Source organism: Mycteria americana, chromosome 10, assembly GCF_035582795.1.
Source record: "Mycteria americana isolate JAX WOST 10 ecotype Jacksonville Zoo and Gardens chromosome 10, USCA_MyAme_1.0, whole genome shotgun sequence".
Lineage (NCBI taxonomy): Eukaryota > Metazoa > Chordata > Aves > Ciconiiformes > Ciconiidae > Mycteria > Mycteria americana.
Genome location: NC_134374.1, coordinates 4,021,855 through 4,040,264, shown reverse-complemented (window position 1 = coordinate 4,040,264; position 18,410 = coordinate 4,021,855). Strand labels below are relative to the sequence as shown.

The 18,410-nt window shown below is 44.2% G+C and overlaps 1 protein-coding gene across 2 annotated transcripts in view; it reads right to left on the bottom strand.

Annotated features, from left to right (window-relative positions):
* The window catches only part of MAMLD1 (mastermind like domain containing 1), an 83,547-nt gene that overhangs the window by 48,700 nt on the left and 16,437 nt on the right, over positions 1–18,410 (bottom strand). The gene's annotated exons all lie outside the window — the stretch shown is intronic.

Below are 18,410 nucleotides of genomic sequence, written 5' to 3'. Positions count from 1 at the left end.
ATGGAGATTGAAACAGGTTAGCCACTAAAAAGTGGTTGAGGGTAAACATTTTATTTCATACTGGCACAGAGGCTGTCAGGTACTGCTTTGTAGAAGGGAACGCAACTTCTTCAAATGGACTAACTTGAGCACTTCCAACTGCTTACCATGGCTGCAACCCCTCACCTCCATCCTTACCGCTATGCAAAGCTCCCAACAACTTAGCTTTGGTCCTTGACGCTATTTCCAGGCATGCATCATGAGCATCGATATGCATTTCACAAGTCTCCCATTCCCAAGTTCCTAATGGAGAGCCAACTTCTCTTCCAAACGAAATTTTTGGTAGAGTCCATCCTAGTGCCCACCAGCGGCATTGGTACCACACCATGGCGCGGCGCGTACCTAGCCCAGTACACCTCATCCCAGCGCTGTGGTTGCTTTGGAGGAAGAGAGCTCCAGTTCTTCAAAACACCTATTTCCTATTGAAGTTGCTTGCGGGGACTGCAAAGAAACTGTCCCTGGTTTCCTGTGCTTCAGTCACTAGGTTTGCCAGACATGATATAGGAAATGGGCAGGAAACGTCAACCTTACGTATCGCAGTAATTCTTCCCCTTCCCTCCATGCCACGTCTGAGCCGCACACCCAGACCTGGCCTTGCACTTTTTAGTGCAGCCTTTCTTGCACAAACATTTGAGTCAGATCTAGAGCCAAAACCAAATAAAAAGCCAAACACATTGCCTAATTATTTTTTTAATGAAAATGGCTGACACCCTGTTTCACACCTATTCGTACTCAAATCTAAAACAAACTGCGCATTTTTAACTGCGTGAATTTCGTAAGAGCGACAAAAATTAAAAAACTCAACCTATTTTTTACTCCTTCTGGTACCAGTGTAAAGACTGTTAAAGAACTGATATTGCTGGAGCTCTACACAGACGTGAGAGGTGCTGATGCACAAAAAAGGTGTACTATGATTAAGCACATGAGTTAGGAGGTTTCAGCTGTTATATTTCTCCCTCTCCCTTTTACAGCCATCTTAATTTTGCTTCCATTAAAAAATCCAAGGCAGAAAACCAACAAAGACGTAGTCCTTCACCTTGCTTCTTTGCGCAATCATTTGGACAATGGATGTAAAACAGTACTTTTCTAACCTGGCAGTATTTTATATTCACTTTATCCAGCTGTAAATGACAGCATAAAGAGTCAGGAAGTGGAATCAGATACAGCATGTATTTCTCTAATAAAACGACCCCTCTTTTCCTCTTAAAAAACAACTTAAATTGAAATACAATTTTCCTCTTTTGTTTCCCCATTATTATATATGAACAGGGAAAGATAAATGTCAAGTGCATCTTTAAAGGAAAAATGCACCACAATTTATCAGTCCTCCAATAAAAAAAAAAAAAAATCTCCTTCTTCTGGATTAGTCCTTTCTTTTTACAATAGTTGTCTTACCCGCTTGTAGTTTCTATTTACTGCCACGAAAACATGCCTTATTATATCACTGGAGAACCTACAGGCCCTAACTGATCATCCAGGATCTGTACTGCTGATTTGTACTGCTGATCATTTTTGAAAAATCAAGTCTGTATTATATTTGGTCACAGCCAGTTAAGAATTAACTCACAACACCGCACCCAATTTGAAGTACTTTGTGTTAGTACACAACAAGACACCAAAAATAATGCATGGGAGAAATGGGGTGACATTTGATTTACGGAAGTTTCTTCTGCAGCTGCACACTGCGTGTTCCCTTACACGGCGTTTCCTGATTTTTGCAAGACAAATCTGTTCTGTAACAAGACAGACTCTAAGTCAGAAGTGTCAATATGAGTAACTCCCTGAAAATAAACTTTGCTCATTTACGATACAGCGTTTCTAATGTGGGACGTGAAACCGAACTGCGGGGAAGGAGCTTATTGGGTTGCCTGCAAGCGAGCTGCGCCGACGGCAAAGCGCAAGGCCCGATTCCTCAACCCAGCGAAGAAAACGTGATGCCCTGCAAGAACTGCAGTGCGAGCCGATCGGACGCCGCGTCACCGCGTTTGCTCACCGAGCGGCTGCACGAGACGAGATTCCCCTTCCAGCACGCGCGGCCCGCGCCCGGGGCGGCAGGGCTGCCGCGGCGCCCGGCGGGACGGGGCTCTGCCGGGAGGGCGGCTCTGGCAGCTCTTGCACAACGACTCGGAAAACCGCCAGCGCATCGGGACTGCCCATTTAATTATGCCAAAATGGAGCGGCCGCGGGATTCCTAGACAGCTCTCGCATTGCCACGCTCTGGATGTCTCGTTGCCACATATTAGTTTTGGGTTTCTGAAAGAGGTTGAACTTGGTTTTTTTTCCTCTAAAATGCGTAGAAGCTCATGGATTGAATGGGAGGGAAGGAGGATTAACCTCAAGCGCATTTCCTTTCCTTGTTAATGGTTTGTGCTTAACTCTAAGGGTAATCCAAGAACAAGGAGGAATTTTGTTACCTCTTAAAAATGTGTTTATGTGTATCTCCATATATGAGAAAGCAGCAGCAGCCTTCACCGGCACATAATACGTTCCTGGCTTCTGAAGCACACGGCTGTCAAACAACTAAATAGTTTTAATAGAAACCTGGTCCATTAACGAGCTGAACCATCAAATAGTCACGTGAGAACAGCAAACAACCCCAGGAAGAGCTGCTGTCTTTCCATGCTGAACAAAAAGCTATTTACAGTAAGAGAAATAATGCATCCTCTAATGCTTCTTCGCCTCCCTCTCCGACACATTTGCACACAACTTTCCCTTGGTTCCTGATACAAATTTTAAGAAGCAAAACTTGCCTTTTTCTACGCTCTCTTGTTCCTGGGTGCTCCTCCGTGCAGAGGTCCTCCCAGGACCATTTTGCCACATTCCAGTGCCAGCCGCAGATCTCATCGGGTCCGGGCCCTCCACTGCCTCATGCATCACACACGTTTCTGTTTGCGTATCTCAGTGCTTGTCAGTAATATTTTTTTCAATAAAAGCAAACTTGGTCTTTTCCTCTCTGAAATCTGTCTTTGCGATATTCTATATGCAGAATAATCTCTGTTCTGTTTTATAGCCGGACCTGGGCTGCTGAAACAACTGGAAACTTTTCAGCTGATTTCAGTGGGCGTTTCTCTGCATATCTACTCACAGTTAGCTCTTCCGAGAATGAAATGATCGCCACATCTTTTATAACGATACCAGCGCTTATTCTCACCTGCCGCATACCTGTGCATATAAAGAGATTTTATTGTTTCTGCACTCACCATATTTGACTTTTTTCAAACCCCATGTGCAATACAAAGAACTGCGCTGCACGGAAGAGAAAGTACGTGTCTAACACAAACATTTAGAATTCCAAAGCTTCAGACAACAATCGAGATAAACCTAGCATCAACTGCAGCGCAAGCTGTGCCATGCGATTCAAAGGGGGCCCTGAAGGTGCAATTTGCATTTAATGTTTTTGCCGTTAGCTCAAGCTTTAGGTGAAACAAAAAACCCCTCATTAGACAGGTGGAATAAACCGAAGGTGAAGTCTGCGGCACTCCTACTCGGGGAGGGAAGAACCACGCTCACTTGACAGGCAAGGTGATGCTACATCATGTGATAAAGATTTAATTTCTGTAATTTTTATTGCTGAAAAAGGATCAATCCCCCACATTTTAAGTATATTCATCAAGGAATTCCTAACAACAGTAAATCTGCATGCAATGCTTTCCTCAAATCTTTTGCCTTCCACATAGAGGACAGCTGCTTTCCAGCCAAAGCACTGGGCTATAGAAATGGGCTGCTCTGATTTATAACTGAGGTGTTTAAAATCAGGCAATCTAATTATCGACTTGATAGTCCACAACGTCTGCAGTCAGCTAAATTTAAAAAATGCAAAATATTGACAAGATCAGACAAATACATAATGAGGAAGTTATTAAAATGCAAATTGCCTGCCTTCTGGTATTGCTGTGGCGTACGGCACAGGACCCCAGAGCCTGCATCTAGCCCCGGCCTCCCTCTGGCTTCATGCTGGTTATGAGCGGGGGGAGAAATGGAGCTGGGGAAAAGGAATGGGCAGAGCTATCACAGGGAGCCGGATGGGCCCCCACATCACGGGGACCCCCACCGAGAGGCAGTGACTGCATGGGCAGGAGGCGTTGCGATGTGTAAGGAACAGGCGGCCCCGCGCACGCGGGCTCAGACCTTCACGGGCTTTCAGAGGGGCCCTGGCCGCCCAGGGAAGCCCGACAACAGCAGTTCAGGGCCAGGTCTTCTTTGGAGAACAGCCAGAAGTGGAAACTTTTTGCAAGTTGGTGAACTTGGCATCAAAGTTCACGAAAGGCACTGCTTTAAGATTTAGTTAAAAAAAACCCAAAGTCCAAAGAAAGGATGTGATGGAAATCCTCTCTACCAACCTGTCCCAGGATGCTTGGACCAGGCTTTAAGAAGAGAAGGCCAGTGCCCTGATCTGGTTTGAGAAGTCCTAGCTGGGAGGTGAAAGAGGGTATCATTACAAGCCATCTAATTCCCTCCTTTCTCATCTCTGCCCCCAACTTTTTCTTCTCATTTAAATAGCCTTCTAATCCTGCGCACTGTCTAGTATATGCTTATTATTTCACCTTGCAGACACATTCTTGTAAGTCTGAGGGCTGCATATGTGTCTGGATGTCTATAATAGAACAAGTAAAATAATACCATTCCCAGCTGTGGGCTGGATGATCTAAGACCCCACCAGAAGAAAACTTTGATGGATATTATAATTTTATGCAATGCATTCCAATCATGTTAATATTTCTGTAACAATCTCTAAAAACTACGCCAATATAGACAGTGACACCCAATTAACAGGCAAATACTATGGGGGAGGTTAAATGCTAATTTTATGTTGGCGTTTAGCCTAAGAACTTCATTATGCCATCCTCTATTTTAAACCGTAGCCATCCCACCTTGTGCTGTGCTGCTGTCCGTTCTTAGTCAGTATTACGTGAATCACAGTAATTCCTTGCAAGACAGACAGGGTCACAACCGTATGGTGCTAGATGCCTGCCTAAAACCAGAAGAAAAGATGGTCCCTGCCCCCAGGAGCCTGCAGTAGCTCTGAAGCTAAGCTTTACCGACTCTTGGAAGGGAGATCTGGTGCAGGGCGTTAAAGCGATGCTTCAGGCAGACGGCTGTGGCTACTCGGTGCTCTGGAAACGCATCAAGAGGAAAAGGACACTGCAGCGATACCTCTCCGCTGAATATTGGCCCTTGCCAGTATCTGGTTCGGAGCGTCCCTCGGCGGCGTGGAGTCAGGCGGTCAAAAGGCTGCTGAGCCTCCCTGGCCCTTAGTGAGCAGCACTGACACAAAGCCAGGCCTTTATCTCATCTTTCAGATAAATAAAATCCAAAATAGATGGAGCTTAACACACACAGATAACAGCAAAGGTACAGAAACAAATTGAAAAATACTACAGCATACTTGCAGCTACAGCCAGGACTGTGGCAAAGCTGTATTGAATTTCCAAAGGAATTAGATGCCTCGTTAACTGTGGATAGATGCACAACTGCCCAAATTTAAACTTCCCCCTTTCCCCAGCTCACAACAGTCATTACAAATCATGCAGCTGAATGAAAGCTGAAAAAGCACTTGGAGCTCGGCAATTTTGCTGTGTTGAGTCCAATAATAAATGAGGGAAGAGGGGTGGCAGCACTGATAATCTTTATATCAAAAACACATTTTCTGCAAAGCAACCTACTACTGCTCATATGTAAAATACATCATGACGCTAGCAGGGAACGAACTGTCCTGCATTTTACAGATAGTAATTTTATTACAGATTCCCCCTGATTGTGACTCAGAAAACAAACGCTTCATGCATCCTTTCGTTTTAATAAATGCACAAGACACACAACATGGCTGGGTTATGTTACGCTGCTCTAGACAGTGGTTTAAAATGCAGTGTTGGAGGGATATTTCTACTGTGCAGTATCACACATAAATTATTAACAAAAGTTAAGGCATGAAAGCAGAGCAAAGCTTCATCTGTCCGACTCAAGTCAGCTCCTGGAACGTGCTGGGTACCATCCCCCTGTTCCCCAGTCAAATGGGCTGGAGGCGGCACGGTACCCAGGAGCCCTGGTCCCTGTGGTATCTCCTCCTGCTCTTCCCATCTTTCTTCCTGAAGCAATTAAAAAATCTTGAAGCCTTCTTGGCAAGCCGATTTTTCCTCTTCTCTCACTCCCTCCAAAGCAACAATGGCTAGGTGGGGTTTAGTTTGGTAAGTGCTGGCTCTTTTTCCTAAAGCTAAAAATGTTTGGATAGATGTGAGCAGCCTTGACCACGTGCAGGAAAATCTAGTCCATTGCTTATCAGTCGATTTGGCTTCACACCAAGAGTAACACACTGCTATAAAGGGCCAACACAGTGTGAAAAAGGAGCTGTTCTACTAGAATACACTCCGTTAATTCTGGTTGAACTGACATTCTCCTAGGACAACGGCTCAGAACGCGTTTAGACTATTGTGCTAAGCGTGGCAGGGAACAGAGCAGCAGGCTGGCTTCTCTCTGTCACTAAACAAGAGGCAGACCAAAAAAAAAAGAAAAAAAAAAAAAACCCTCTTGAAAATCAAATGTGGGACAAACCCTCACAGCATCATCTTTCACCAAAATAATATGTCAGGTTTTAAACAAAAATCCCCACCACCGTAGCAAGAAAAAAACACTGAAAAGTCAAAAATTCCAGGCTCGCTACACTTACTGTAATTGTCCTTTATAAGAAGAGCCCTCTAGTTATGTGAAATGACATTACCTCAGAGCCCCAGGCTCCCCGAGCTCTGCACAGGAAGGAAGCAGCCACACATCTCTTTAAGAGCCGTTTCCTCTCTGCTCTATTAATTTCGGAGATTAAGCAAGCCACTCCTTTGTGGCATAATAGAGCAAGATAGAGCCATTGTGTTTGCGGAGAGTCCTGCTCACTGTTTTTCTACCTTTGAGCGCGGGGGATGCCTTAGCACTTTATTCTCAGATGAAAAGCCAGAAAACTCCTAGCAGCCCTAAAGCCCCCCTTCTTCTTAAATTCCGGTTTCAGCACATGAGAAGGCAGCAGCTCCATCCCTCTCCCCACCGCTGGTAAGGATTTCAGTGTCTCACTGACACAGGTCAGGACAGAGAAGAACCCAGTCGTACAGATGAGGAATTCTCTTTTCAAGGGCCCTGAATCAACAGGACTTATTTAATCAGGATTTTTTTGCCTGAACACACGCATCCCACCTTCCTGTCCCTCCCCGCAGTGTTGAAGCTGAGGCACTAAATTTACCACATTTTTTTCTTTTCTTTTTTTTTTTTTAAATTTATACATCCTTTTTGCTCGTTTGCCTTCACAGCACAAAATCCCTTCAGCTCGTACCAAATGCCTGATGACCTTTAATAATACGGAGGCCACCGCCTCTCTGTTTCAAAGACTATCAACACATCTGACATTGGAGCCTGGGATTACACAGGCTACCGAGGTGACCACCAGCCGACCAGAGCCTCAGCTATTCCTGAACTTTTCTTGAAGGAAGAAGAGAGAAGCAGGAGAAGATTCCGCCAGTGCCAGAGGGAGTCGGGATCCCCACTCTGAGCCTGGGCTCTCAAATTTCCTTCTAAAGCGCACGCAGATGATTTATCCTCAAGTTTGCAGTCTTCTTTCCAGACTGTTAAGCAAACGAGGTTGGAAACACAGGACCTTTTTGGAGTCCACTGCCATAGGAAATACCGCTTTGCGGGGGCGCACAAAGCTGCAGAATCCTTGAGACTAGTTCACATTTTTTACAGTGTGTAAACACGGCCGTTACTAAATAGAAATGCCATCAGCAGCAAATGGATTTCTTTAGGGGGAGGAGGAAAAAGATAACACACGCTCAGAGCTTTCGAGCATCAGAAGCAGCGGGAGAAAGAGCGATCTCCTGGCCGGAGCAGGAGCGCGTGAGCCAGAACACTGTTCCTGCGGCACCTTCCCCTGCAACGCAGAGTCAGGAACACAAAACCCATCCAGATAAAACAATTTGCCTATTCAGCAGCTTTCTTTTCATGAGCTGCTTCATCTTTGCAGGCTGTGCCCCCACCCCCCCCGCCTTCCTAGTCGCCAGCTGAAAACTTCAGAGAGAAAAGGAGAAAGGAGTTGTTCAGACAAAGGCCTGATTCTCTGCAAGAGGAGGGCACGCACACCAGAAAACACGGTCACGGTGTTTTGGGCACGGTGCTGGCAAGTGACTCTGCCGGTAGTGGTAGGAGTCTGCTCCCCAGGCTCTGCTCCGGGCTTTGGGACCCCGCCATAATCAAAAAGGAGGGAGCTGTAGCTCCTGCACCCGCAGCACCGGCAGCCTGGATTTGGTCCTGGCCAAGGCTGCCCGCTGGGTATTTGCGATCTCCGCACCTTCTCCCAGAAGCTACGTGGGGCAGGTTCCTCCCAAAGTTTTCCCTGCCTGTTGCCAATGGAAATCTTAACCCTTTCCAGAGATTTTTCTTCTGGGGTGGCCCCGGCAGAAGTGTTTTTTTAATGATTTTTTTTTTTTTTTTACTATTAAACAGAGATACTCTTCTGATGTATGAATGTAAATCACCAGTTCGTATTACAGAGGTGACTCAACAGCATTTAGATGCCAACATGTAGTTACTTCTGGACAGAGCAGGATGTGATTCAGCAACTACAGGCAAGTAGCAGTATATCCCTTGCATCCTCTGCACTCCTTTTTCTTAATAAATTAAACTAAAATTCAGTTTAGTCATTTTTACTTTGGTCTTTTTTTTTTTATTACAGTCACTATTGATCTAACATCACACGCACCTCTTATCCCTCTCCTCCAGTATTCAGAAGACCTATAAGGAATCATAGCATTGCCACACATCAATACCACTAAATAAATCCTGCGCTCAGCATCACATCAGTCTTGGCCTCTGAAAAGCTTTCTTCCCCATATTATCAAAATTTCGCCCAAAACGCAGCCCCCCCCACACCTGTCTTACACCAACAGCTGGAAGCAGCTTCTCTGTCGCTCTGTCCCGTTACGACCGTGCCAGAGCAGGGCACGTCAGCCGCCTCCGGCCCGTGGACCCTGCTCCATGGGCAGAGCTTGGAAGAATACTGTCCCCTTCCACTCACATACATGGGCTGCTGGGGAAGAGCAGAGATAAGGCGGTTGCAAAACACAGGTGAAACATTTATTTTTCCCCGTGTCCCCTGTGAGGTGCAGGGGGTAACTGACTGCACTTGCAAATATCGACCTATGAAGTTGAGCGAGCAGAAGCCCCGGCTGGCAGTGCGGATGCAGAGGGTGCAGGAGGATGCTGGCGGGGCCATGCCCGGCGCCTGGACGTGCTCCTTAACATCTTCCCTAGAGCAGTTTTGAGTGTCTTCGTGGAACTGCATGAAGGCAGAAGCGTTTCTCTTTACATAGCGCTTTGCATCAAGCCTGGCGGGGGGGGAGCAAACTACCTGAGCCGTCTTGGAAGATCTAACAGGCAGAATTTATTAGTTTTAATATTAAAATATTAAAAAATCTACTCTGATCATAAACTCAGGGGCTTTGAGTCACTGGAGAAAGAGACATGGATTTTTTTAAAATGTAATTTTGGAGTTTAGTAGCCCAGAATAAGTGGCAATATTAAAATCATCAGTCAAAGCAACCCTGTCTCCAACATACAAACCTCTTCTCACATCTTCTATAAAGGCAAATCTTATTCTCATATTGCCTTTATGCCAAACCCAACAAAGGGAACAAGCGCGTTCTTTGCCACCCACTTCAGCAAGGGATTGCCAGAGGGGTCTCTCCACAAGGTTATCCTTGTGTCCGGGTGTAGTTCCCTGGCCTGAAGAGACTGTGCACCGCTTCCAGGGATTAAGTGGAATTTGGTGACAGGGAAGGTCTGGACCAGGACTTTGCATTAGAGAAAATATCATGCTTATTGGAAGGTGTTTTGGATCCCAACGCTGGAAAACAGCTAGCCATCTACTTACACCTCACCTGCACAACAAACCTGCATCGGACTAGTTAAAAGTGTGAACTTAAGCTCCTTGTATAAGAACACTTTTTCTGAAGTAGAATAATGGCCTATTGGCTTTCATTTAACTTGGTTCCTAATGGAGGTAAATCAAATGAAAAGGAATGGTTTTGCCCAGCCTGTCTAAACCGCAGCATACGCCAGCTGATAAGGAGTGTAACTACCTTGTTCAGACAAGACCTGAGTCCTCCTGATTTAAATTCTGTCCTGAACGTAAAGAGTTTACCTTTCAGCTGTGTTCAATCTCAGCTCTGCCATGCAATAGTTACCTTCAAATAGGGTAAAAGCAAAACACAATAGAAGTAACCTGCATAAACAGTGCTCAGCGCTCTATAGGCACTTTGAGAAAAAAAAGGAAAAAATATTTAAATTAATTGGAGCACAATCGCTTCAAAATGTGGTAGTTCAGAAAAAATTACCAGCCTTTCTTTGCAAAAAGAAATATCCTTCTAATGCTTTGCAAGAAACAAAAGCAGGCGCAAGGAATTATGGTGATAAGCTAAAAATTGTTCAGCTCTAAAAACAGATTGTAAAGCGAAGGGGAAAACTCCTAGGGAAAGCTGAGAAGAAGGTTTCTTAATCTTACACTGAAGGGTTGTAAACGTGCAAGCTCAATACCTCACAACCCTTTTTGAGTAAATAAAGGCTTAAAATGTTCTTTCTTTAGCGTGACTGAATTCCTTTCCAATGTGACCTCAACATGCCATTCCTCTATCTTTATCTGCCGACACAGCAGAGCTGTTGACCTTTCACCAATGACCTGCGCAATCAATAAACAGCCGACAAACTATCTCCACAGAAATGCTCCACGGACAAGTTCCTCCCTCTCTCGCGCTCTACGCCGTCGAGCTCTGCCGTTCCTGAACTTTTCCTCGGGCCCTCGGCTGTGCATCAGCGTGACTTAACAAACACCACGGGGCTCAGGAATACGTTTTCGTGGGCATTCCCTATCCAAACATATTAAACCTGTAAGTGGTTTTGCTGTTGTTTGCAGTCCCACGAACTGCTTTCATGTTACGTGCAGGAGCTACGAGATCTCTACCTCATGCCAAGCACTTCACGTTGACTTCCAAGGACAGAATCCAAACTCGCATAACGCAAATATGCACAAACTGTTGGAGACTAAGATCATAACTTTAGAAAATAAAAAAATCTTATTAAAGACTTGCCCCAAGACCAGTTGGCAAAGTCTCATCTTGAAGAACTTCATTAAACAAAAAAATTAACACAGTCAATTACAGATGCCTGGAATAAGAAAAGAAATTAAGGCAGGTCCGAAAATACTAGCGTTATATCATGGATGTCTTTCAGATGACTTACCTGCAGCGTTACAAATTCTGTTGTACTGTTACACTACATGAAAAAGGATCTAATGCAACGTTTCTGGCAGTATGATTTAAGAAAGCACTGTATGCATTTTGACTCCAACAGATCTGTATTTTAAAGGTGTTAGAAAATGGGGAACCAGTAAAGTGCTGCAATGTGTTTTACTGGGGTACAGAAAAGAGAACAATCATTCCCTGGAGTGCTTACAGCAAACATACTGAAGCATTGATCAAGATCTGAGAAGCCAAAAGAATGAAAACTATTAGAGACCAGCCATAAGCAGAAATGAAACTAATTAGTCCATAGAGTCTTTATCAAACTGAGTGAACACAAAGGTAAAGCAGAGGTGCAAGTACTGAAAAGGAACTTAAGATTATTAAACCTGAAAGAATAACAGTTTAAAGAGCTTATTCCCATGACAGCTAAAATGCTTAATAGGGACGGAGTTTCTCTCTCTATATATACATACACACATACATGTTAACTTTTCTTAGTGTGTATGTATTTTTATATCTAAAATCTAAGGAACACTTGCAATGGCTCTTAAAATGTTAATAATATTTGCTGATGCAAGACAGCTGAAATTTCAAAACCCAATAAGCCTGCTAAAGTTTCTTCGAAATACTACTTTCTTATATGCTCCACATACTCCAGGAGATTGGTTTATTGTTTCTCTCCCCACCACTTAAAAAAAATTGGTAGCATGATTACAACTGTGTTTTAAATTGTTCTGTTAAATTAATAACGTAAATCAGTATTAAGTGGAGCATAACACGACATGCTTTTATACAGATTTTTTTTTCAGTCTCTAACTTGAACGTATGTTCACTGTGCATTTTAGGACCCATTAGTGACAAAGATTAGCTCTTTAAAGGGCAGTGGCAGCAAAATTTTAGTAAAAGTGATCAAGTGATTAACCTGCTCATTACAGAAGTGAGAGTGTTCACATTATCATCTGCACAGCAGAGAGCTGAAATGCACGTAGCAGCTCCGATTTATTTATTTATTCTTAATATAAACAAGTAAGCATGGTTCAAATCGCAGTATTTAACAGACTGCACTGATGGATCAAGACAATATTCCACCGAACTTAAACTTCAAGCAAACAAGAGCTATCAAAGCCTTTGATTAAAAAACCCTTGGTCTTTCTCATTTGAGTCCAGATCTTACAGCCTGATCCTCCAAGCAGGATTTCATAGGCAGGAGCCCCTGCATTTCACCGGCACTTGGCCTGCTTTCATCCGTGGCCAGGTGCCTGCCAGAGCTGCTGAGGCTCTCTGCAAGCACAAGGGAGTCACCTGCACCAACCCCCAGGTATTTCTGACGCATCTGCTAATCACTTGGTGAAGTGAAAGAATACACGCTTCAGATTTCTACCTGTTAGAGATATTTCTCAGTGGGAGAGTGGGAGTCAAATCTCCTGTTTGGGATTGCTTAATCAACCTGGCACAGATTTCCAGCCTAGGGCGTCTGCAGCCCAGGACCAGTAAACACAGCTTCCAGAAAAGCCGGGCATCCCTCCTGTCCCTCTGGTTTGTAAGTGCAGGACACGGGCATCAAGGCAGGATGCGGGGTCAGGAAAGGAAGTGGGATGGCTCCGCCAGATGAGGTAGAGATGCAACCAGGAGCCCTTGGCTACCAGCCATGGTCCTCACCTGGCTCACGCTGTGCCCGAAGCCGCATCACTCCCACCACGCTGCGTGGTCACAGTGCTCTGACGAGGGGGACGAGCTGTGACTAATATAGGCGGAAGAAAATGCACCTTCCCTTTTTTTTTCCTCCCAGAACGTGCAGAAAGCCCTTGAGATCCCAGCACTCTCCAGGTCAAAGCTATGTGGGAATATCCGAGCTGTGCTGGGTTTTTGGGTTTCGGGTTTGGGTTGGTTTTTTTTTTTTCTTTTCTTCTTTTTTTCTTTTAATCTAGATGGCAAGAATTGAAAGTGCTGCTTAAGAAGAAAATAACAATGCAAAACTGGAGAAGCACTGTAAGTAGGTATATTAATAAACAGGCTCCTAATTTCTTATCTTTGATGGTATTCAGTACTATTTTAAATATTCTCAAAAGAATCACAAACATACAGAAGGTCATATATAAAATCCCCAATGAAGCAATTTAATGCTAAATTAAAGCTGAAACTAGGTAAGCCCAACTCTTGGGATCTTGGGTATTTTCAAAGACTAGAATAGAATCAACACTACCCAAGAACACCGTGTGTTTTTCAGATTTTTAAATATTTATTTCCTAAATTAAATAGAGTAGGTTTAGCTGGTTCTTACAGCTTAGCAGGAAACAATTTAATTTCCAAGCCAATTGTATATTGACAGTTGGCAACAATGGTTTTACTTCATAAAAAGAGAATGGGAAAATGGTTGTGCATTTCTGAAACGCTTCCAGAAAATTTCCTTTGAGAACACGTTCAGTGAAAAGTATACAAACAGGCATTAAACATGAATGTAATTTAATAAACATCCACTCAGCTATATGGTGTGATAAATAGGTAATAAGAATATAATACAGGCATTTAGCTTTCAGCTTCCAAAGGAGCTGGAAGCTAAAACAATAATACTTTCATTAGACTCTCCTGCCTGGCATCAAGAGCCAATTTCCACCTATTAATATGGATTTCTATTACCTGCCTTGTGAATACTGTTAACCCATTTATCAAGCAAGAAGCCGTACTTTTGTCACTTATTACAAGCAGAAGGGGAGCAGAAGGATTGCAAAACCATGTAACATTAGAGCATCAGATTAAATCATTTGACCTAGAAGATAAAAACATTCCACTTACATTTAAAATGGAAAAAAAAAACCCCAGCCCTGCTCATATTACAGCTAATAAGACCTCTTGCAGGATCAAATCTTTCCTTGCTGCGTCAGAAGAAAAAAAAAAAAAAAAAAATCACTGTCTGCAGACTAATTGTAAACTCGGTGCATGTGTAATTAAACATGCCTCATTGGTTCTCTTGATATGTCAATAGTGGGTAGGAGGAGGTTGATTTAAGTTAAACGACTCAAGTCTTACTGAACATTTGCCCCTTTCTGTGTCCTCTAAGCAAAGCATCATTTAACAGAACAACCTCAGCCAAATATGAGGAGCTCGGAATTAAGTGTTTATTATTCAGATTACAGCGGTGCCCAAAACACGCCAGGCACTTTTCTAAGCGCAGAGGGAGGCGCCGGGACAGATCCCTTTCTCAGCTCCTGATTTACGCCAAGAGCAAACGTGCCCTCCGAGCACGGAGCCCCTCTCCTGCTGCCCTCCCCCAGCGGCCCAGGAGATGAATGGAGGGGCTATGGTGCTAGCGCAGGGATGACGGGCACGCATCTATTCGTTACAGGTTTGTTGCTAAACACACTAAATGCCCACTTTCCCACAGTGCCAAAGTCTCCTTGTCCTCACACCCAGTTCTCAGCTGCAGCAAGCTGCACCCAGCAGCTATGGTCCAAACGAGCGGTTAGCTTTAGCCCCCCCGTTATCTCACTGCTCCACCACTCAACTTCCTGCTAGGGTATTAAGACCATAAAATTTCTCTTGCTGTTCACACTGGATCAGATTGTAAAACTGGATCAGATTGTAAAACATGTCTGCTTCCATGCCTATGATAAAAGCTCCACAATATCCACCCCACCCACTTTCTCTGGGGCGATGACCCAGGAGAAGTACTTGTCTTCCTCCCACTCTATACATCTCAGCTACAGATGCCAAAAATACTTAAGACCTCAATCCACAAGGGAGAGACAGGATCCGGTAAAGCAGCAGAACACAAGCAAAGTTTCTGAAGTTATAATACTTCACATTTTCTGGTCTCCATCCAGGGGAGTCATTGAAGATACGTGAATTCTTCAACTGGGATGTCTCTGCTATCCTTGCCTCATTCCCCGCTGCTGTAACTCAGCAAACCTAGGTCACTTGACTTAACAGCTTAGTGCCGGTTTACCCCCCTCACCTGGCTGTTCTCGTTTTGATTCAGTTTTGTCAAGCCACTGAAGTCTCCCAATGTGTTTCTTTTGGTAAGACTTCCATACGACTTCCGCCCCGGCACGGCAGAGAGCTTCCTGCCCCACGCGGGCCAGTGGAGCCAAGGGACCTCCAAAACTCCTACTGAGGAAAGAACATCTCTCTTCTCCTTCTCTGAAATCTCGCAGTGATCAGTAAGTTAGTGAGTTACTCCGAAGTCATTGAGCAATCAGGCTGCTCATTATACTCGTCAATGAAATTATTACCATGAGTAATTAATTCTCAGGGCAGTACTACAGGTTGGCCAATCTTACACCCTTTTCAAAGAACTGGAAGAAGTACTGCAGCTTTGTGAAACAGATTTTGAATTCCTCTCATACTCTCGGGTAGTCATTTTATCCTCTATTTTACTTTTTTGCACACTGCAAGTTCATCCATACCCATTTCTTTCTCAGTGGTCCTTTAATCCTTTTCTGTTCATGCTACAGCTCAGCACAAGGACGGGTGTATTTCTATAAGCCATGCACTCAGGAGGCTCTATCAATATGCATGCATGGTGCAAGGAAGAAACATATTTCTGCTGAAGAAGAATCAGAAGTTGGGGTCAGACATTTTATATTTTAGCCAGATTTTGATAAGACATATTAGGAATTCATAGGGCTTTTATCATTTTCAACAGCAAGAGGATTAGACCCTATGCTGACAAGAGCAAGAACATAAATTGTTAAAAGAAATATGCGCCACACTGAAATACAGTAAAGCACCTGGAAGACATAGCACACTGTCTGATAAAAACACTATAAGCACTTTCAAATTCAAACCAGTGATGACTTGCCGAGTCAGTGCTTCATTTGTCTGCCAGAGCCAAAATTACAATGACTTCTGTTCTAACGCTCAAAAATGCAACAGAAGTGCAAAGGGAAGCCATGATTTAAACCATGGCCTCACACAACAGCAGATGCTTAGGTCACAGGACAGAAAGAAACAGTGAGAATCTTTATTTGGATTAAAAAATTTTGTCCGGCAAGCTCGCAATATTGATAGAAAGACTCAAGTCTTAATTAAAAAAAAACAGTGATTTTTTTTTTTTTCCCAAATTCAAGGAAAGGTAAAGATATTGACTCAATAATAGTAACAATCTCCCTCCTGTCTGAAGAAGGACCCCAAAACCAAAAAGCATCTCAAATTCATCCTTCTTCCCCCTAAAATATTCAGAGTGCTGCAAATGTGCTAGAAACTAAATGACTTTTTGTGCTGAACTTCTAAACCCCTTGACTTTTAATAAGGTCATGCATCATTTGATTTTAATTACAGATTTTTTTATCCCTTAAATTTGACTAAAAATGATGTGATTTACAAAGCAAACAAGCCAGTTAAACAAAGCTAATTAAATTCACTAGAGACAGCCTTGCTTTTCCCCTCAGTGAGTGTTTATTTCAGCTCCCAGTGCTCTGATAGCTCCTGACAGCTTGCTGGGACACAAGAAAGAAGTAGGTCAGGGTAAGCCGGAATCAGCAACAGAGGATCCCATTAGACAGGCTTGTAGGGTAATACGGAGATCGAGGAAGTGTGTGATGTAGCGACAGTGTCAGAGACACATAACAAACAGCCTGAGGACAGCCTCCAGCAGAACCGGTACATTTATCTTCCCTGTGTTATAATGACCCCTCACACAGCTTAGCCAGGCTGTGGTTTCTCCTACAAGAGGTGCTGAATAAACCTAATGACAAAAAAGCGCTCACGGTTTGCAAGACGACGCCGAGCCAGAGGCAGCGCTAGCAGAGGCTCTGCTCCCACCGAGCCCTTGCCCTTCGGGTTCCGGAGCCTGCCGCCTTGCAGGGGCGGGCAGCCCTTCACAGACCCAGCATACGTCCCCCCTCGCTCCAGCTGCCAATGCAGCACGGAATCTCACTGCGCACAGAGATCAAAAGAGAGTAAGGCTGGTTTCTCCTCACCAGCTTTCTAAAACGTTACACTGATGATTACGGTTGAGGTGCCTACACTGGATCCGAAAAGATCCCCGTAGCAAGAAAAGCCGCCGTGGCAGCTAGGGAGCACAGCAAAACCGCGTTACGGGGCACAAAAGACGCCTGCTTCTTTCGGAGCTGGTGGCTGGGGGCTCCCGATGAACCACCCCCGAGGTTCCTCCGTGCCGTTTGAACTGGCAGGAGGGCTTGGGTTTGTCTTCTCGTACGGCAGCACCACGGCCTTCGGGAGCAGGTACTGGCAGACAAGAGAGGCTGAGAAACCTGTGGTTTCTGCGGGCTTTCCCAGCTGGGATCGCTGTGTAATGAAGAACATCAGCAGAACCAGGGAGGAGAACAAAACCAAAAAGACCGAAGTGATCAATGCAAAATATAAAATGCTTTATGTTTCTACTACTGTATTAGATTATTTAATATAAAGTGTATTTTTGCTGGATACGTGTATATACCCGGACACTCGCTAATGCAACTCTTCCCTCCCGAAGAAAAGGATAAGAGTATTTATTTTTTAAGTGCCTTGGCCATAAGAGCAGAAATCAGTGTCATAAACTCTGCAGTGTAATATTAAGTCAGAGGCAAGCGGAAAAGCAGAGCTCTAACTCTCCTTGTTCTCATGACTACTGCTCATACCATTAAAAGTTCCAAGTCTCTCCCCCATCTCCGGCAGCGCTGTACAGACCCCAAACATTTCAATTATGAGAGTGAATTTCTCAGCCTTACACACACAGCCAGAGAGATTCTCCTCAACTCCAAACTGTGTTGCTTACATTAAAGAGAGAGCGCGAGCGTGTGCTATCTCAGAAAATAGGTACGTTTGACAGGAACAATTTAAACCGCCATGGGCATAAACAAACACAAATGGAGAATGTTGTTTTATTTTGTTCAGAGCTCAATACATTCACTTTGCTCCGAGATGTCTCCAGCATCCACTTTACTCGAAGTGCCTGAGCGACTCCGTTTTCAGAACCGATGGAGGCCGTACTGATAAAACGGCTCGCGTTATTTCAGGAGTTTAATTTTTGTCGCCCTGACTTCATTTTCATGTTTATTCAATAAGAGTGCGTCATGTTCAGCATTTCTCCCCGTCTTTGTCTCTAGTTACAATCTTTCCGCAACACAATTCACCTCCTGCGCTAGCAGTGCTTCCGGCTCT